Source organism: Palaemon carinicauda, unplaced genomic scaffold (assembly GCF_036898095.1).
Source record: "Palaemon carinicauda isolate YSFRI2023 unplaced genomic scaffold, ASM3689809v2 scaffold20, whole genome shotgun sequence".
NCBI lineage: Eukaryota > Metazoa > Arthropoda > Malacostraca > Decapoda > Palaemonidae > Palaemon > Palaemon carinicauda.
In genome coordinates this window covers 358,156-363,127 of record NW_027169590.1, presented here as the reverse complement: position 1 = coordinate 363,127, position 4,972 = coordinate 358,156, and the positions used below count along the sequence as shown (strand labels likewise).

Genomic DNA, 4,972 nt, shown 5'->3' with positions numbered 1-4,972 from the left:
AAGGACAAGGGTAGTTAAAAAGAAGCCAATACTGTAAAAATAAAAAAATTATAATTGCAGTTAGCAGAAGGGTCAGCTTGGTTGATGCTGAAGGTACATACTGTTTTAGAGACTGAGAGATTCATTTCTATTTTCGTAATGTAATTTTCCTCTTTCACTAACAACTTCAGTATAGATGCTCTGTTTATAATTGGATTTTTATTAATGAACCAAAATTTATTGTGAATGTTGTACTGTAGTGCATTTTTTGTACACTTCATTTGACAACTCTCCCTGTAACTTTATAACCAAAGTTTGAAACGATAGGTTGGTTTTGTAATATATTCAAGCCGAAGGAATATTTGAGTTTTCAACACTTCCAGTTTAATGTATATAGTCATGCCCTGCTTATCGAGGATTCGCATATGAAACCTAACTATTTGTTGACTTTTCTACCTGCAAACTACCTTGCAACTACCTGCAAATCATAGGTCAAAATTTAACTAAATTGGACTTACAAACAGCTTCTTGTAACCTATTATATTTGTAAGTTTAAGGACCATCTGTACTGTTTATTTCTTCGTTTTGCAGATCTTGCGGAAGATGGGCTTGTCACGGCACCCCAGATGTGTGTCCAGCAGTTTCCAGTCTAATCGAAGCCTTGGTGCCACATCTTGGTCCCCTCGTTACCAGAGAAAGATGCTGCTTAGTTTGATAGCTGGTAGGTAAAATGGAAATGACCCGGGGGATCTTCTAGAAATCAGAAATATATTGTAACAAACGTCAAGTAATTTCTCCCAACAGCTGCAGCATTAAAGCATTCTTAAAGAACACAAGTTCCATGTCAAAACCATTTTGGATTGCAAGAAGAGTGCACAGATGCACTTCTCGCTAACAACGCACGTAAACTCAGTAACGTTTACAACCCCCATCGGCTTCACAGTTGACGCGTTGACAGTCACACCACTACCAACCAACACCACAATTATACGCACACACTTTACTAAACTTGAATGTTATGACAAAGAAGAAAATATATTATTATTACTAGCTAAGCTACAACCAGAGTTGGAAAAGCAGGATGCTATAAGCCCAAAGGTTCCAACGGGGAATAATAGCCCAGTGAGGAAAGGTAATAAATAAACTACAAGAGAAGTAATGAACAATTATAAAATATTTTAAGAGTGGATACAACATTGAAATAAATCTTTCATATAAAAACTATAAAATAAAAAAAAAGAACAAGATGAAGAGTTATATGATAGAATAGTGTGCCCAAGTGTACCTTCAAGTAGAGAACTCTACCCTAAGGCAGTGGAAGGCTATGGCACTACCTGAGACTACAGGACAATGGTTTGATTTCTCACTGTTTGTTCATGATTACGGAACAGATCTGAAAATTGCACATATGCCTGACCTGGCACACAAGAATCCTTACGAAAAACGCTTTGCAGTGTTTGTTTCTTCCCTTGACTACTTTCTATTTCATTCAGGAATGGAGCTTTTAAACTGACTAGCTGATTCTGCAAACTATGATGAAGCTGTGGCCAGAATTTGGGTAGCGCATAGCCTCTGTACCATGGTATTCCACTGTCTTGGGTTAGAGTTCTCTTGCTTGAGGGTACACTCGAGCACACTTTTCTATCTAGTTTCTCTTCCTCTTGTTTTGTTGAAGTTTTTATTGTTTATATATGAAATATTTATTTTAATGTTATTACTATTCTTGAAATATTTTATTTTTCCTTGTTTCCTTTTCTAGCTGAGCTATTTTCCCTGTTGGGTCCCTGGGCTTATTGCATCCTGCTCTTCCAAGTATAGTCCATTTCTTTTAGCGATGCAGATTTGCACCAACTCGCAGCGGTGCCCTTTTAGCTCGGAAAAGTTTCCTGATCGCTGATCAGGAAACTTTTCCGAGCTAAAAGGGCATAGTTGCGAGTCGGTGCAAATCTGCCTCGATTAAAGAAATGAACTATAGGATTGTAGCTTAGCATTTAATAATAATGATAATAATAAGAGAAGACAAGTGTGCACTGGAAGTTGCATATTTATGAAAAAGTGATTAGAATATGAAGATAATTTTTGGAGATTCAAAGCTCTGAGACTAAAATAGCAATGGGGGGGAGGAAGATATATCTAGGCCACTATGGAATCCTCACCTAAGAGCCCAGCTTCACACTGAGATCCTCGTAATTGTGTCACGAACGGGGCGTTTGCCACAGTATTCGTTGCGAGATGGATAAAACACAAGATAACCAGTTGTAGAAATACATGGTTCATATATTGTTAACCCTTTTACCCCCAACGCTATTTGGAACTTTCCAAACCTTAACCCCCAGTCATTTTTTTTCAAGCACATTTTGCAATATATATTTTTTAAATTGCTCGAACAGCCTTAATTTTTGTCATAGAGAGGTCAGGTTGGTCTCATTCTTTTGGAAAATGCCTGAAATTTCTCAAAAAAATATAAAAAATATGAAAAAAAAATTTTTTATAGAATTTTTGCAAGGACGTACCGGTACGTCCATGGGGGTAAAGGGATGGCTTTTGTGATACGTACCAGTACGTCCTTTGGGGGTAAAATGGTTAAGCCCCAGGCATTTTTTTTTTCAAGCACATTTTGCAATATATATTTTTCTTAAATCGCTCTAACAGCCTTAATTTTTGTCAAAGAGAAGTCAGGTTGGTCTCATTATTTTGCAAAATGCCTGAAGTTTCTCATAAAGTTATCAAAAATATGTAAAAAAATGTAAAGAACAGATTTTTGCGAGGACGTACCGGTACGCCCTTGGGGGTAAAGGGATGAGTTTTGTGAAACGTACCAGTACGTTCATTGGGGGTAAAAGGGTTAATGATGGTGATAGTAATAATGTTATTTTGGACCAAACAAATATGACCAGCACATTGTAAAGCCTCTCTTTGTAGAATAAAGTACTTGCATTTGAAAAGGGTGATTCAAGAGAAAAGAAATCAGTAAAGTACAGTACTGTGCGGTAAAAATTAAAGGCACATATGAACAGCAGCTTGGAAACAAGTCCTCTGAATTATGGTGTAGAAACCTCACTCTACGATTTAGTGTAGTAATATGTTGTAGATGTAAGAATGAAATTGTCTATTTCTTTAGGAAGATCATTCCTCAATCAGGTTTTACAGTAACTGTACTTCAGATAATCTTTATTTTTCCATTTTCTTTTACAATAGATTTCAATCAATCATGACTTCTACTTGATGAAACCAACTCATGTTTAATTTGTCTTGAAGGCTCATCTTAAGTCTCCTCACTTATTAAAACTATTGTACGGTTGAATTTCTTGTATTGTACAAATGAATTTAAAACAACCTTTTCTTGTGTTTCTTAAACAGCCCTCTTTCTCCGGCTAGCCTTGCAGCTACTAAACAATCTTCTATTATAGTCATCCAATATATTCTTTGTGTTATTAGGACCTGTTCAACAGTTTTTGAAGTGTTTATGTTTTGACGAATTATAGCGCTCTAAATTTTTTTTCAGGTACTGCTGATGTCAACAGAAGAATGTGACGAGGCCGTACGGTTGAAAGCAACGCAAGAAGGCGATGCTAAAGATGACTTGCCGTCATCAACCCGAAAATGCAACTGACATGAGTGAGGAAGAGAACGAATCTTCCTCCATCATTTACTCCAATCTCTTTCATCGAATACTAATTCTCAATAGTTCCTTAATTATGTAAAGGGTTGCTGAAACTTCCAACTGTTGCAGGCCTCAGCAGCTCAGAATGAGAGTGAGAGAGGGGTGCTCTCTTAGTTTGTAAATCATCACAATTATAAAGTACTGATTTTTATTCATGGTCCTCAAACCCTTTTACCCCCAGGCTATTTGGAAATTTTCAACCCTTAACCCCCAGGGGGTTATTTTTTTTCCAGCACATTTTGCAGTATATTTTTTTTCAAATTGCTCTAACAGCCTTAATTTTTGTCATAGAGAGGTCAGGTTGGTCTCATTCTCTTGGAAAATGCCTGAATTTTCTCAAAAAATTATCAAAAATATGAAAAAAAAAAATTTTATAGCATTTTTTTTGCAAGGACGTACCGGTACGACCATGTGGGTAAAGGGATGGCTTTTGTGAAACGTACCAGTACGTCCTTTGGGGATAAAAGGGTTAAATTGCTTTAAAATGTAAAATGTTTTTGGAACTTTTATGTGAGTCATATGCATATACCAGGTAGCTAATTGATAGGTTTCTGAACTGTGCTCCAAGTTGTCTTTCCTTTAGTGTTGGAATGCTTAGGGCAGTGGCGGCTCATTACTTAACCTAAATTGTTACTGTTTAAGCTTGATCCATTTATTTGAAAATTAAATTCATTTTTTTTATTTTAATTTGAATGAAAAGATCAATTATTTTCTCCTTGATCTCTGGAGGACCACTGAGGAATTTTTAGCTTGATCCATTTATTTAAAAATGAAATCAAATTCTTTTTTATTTTTCAATTTGAATGAAAAGATCAATTATTTTCTTGATCTCTGGATGACAACTGAGGAATTTTTTCCCCATGGAAAGCCCTGCAAGTGCATTTATTCTATCCGAATTCATAGTACTTAGAAAAGTTTTTATGGTTTCATTGTTGAAAAACAGCATTCTGCCTCTGTTGTAGTCATGGGAATTGTCAAGAGAACTGTAAAATGAATCAAATAGACTATTTGAAAGTAGGATAATAATTTAAGAATATGGTAAACAATTGTCTAAACATTTGGTGTTTGTGTTCTATTATCTAATGATCTTGTGTATCTCCTTACATTGGAAGATAGTTCCTCCTATGATAATTCAATTCAAACCATTATTTCAAATGCAATGGTCCATAGATATACATGTATTTGCAGTTAAAAGAGTATACAGTTATAAAGTGAAGAAATATTACTGAAAAATGTATCTGTAGTTGTTGGTAAATTACCCATTGTCATATGCAGTATATAAACTGTTATGCCAGTGTCTCCACAGTGTTATAAGGAGTTACAAGGATT

At 35.5% G+C, this 4,972-nt stretch overlaps 1 long non-coding RNA gene across 1 annotated transcript; it reads left to right on the top strand.

The window, feature by feature from the left end:
• Window positions 1–568: 568 nt before the first annotated feature.
• LOC137635938 (uncharacterized) lies at window positions 569–3,779 on the top strand. Its single transcript, XR_011042824.1, has 2 exons — window positions 569–700; window positions 3,485–3,779. It is a non-coding gene; the product is annotated as an uncharacterized lncRNA (long non-coding RNA).
• The last annotated feature ends 1,193 nt before the right edge of the window (window positions 3,780–4,972 follow it).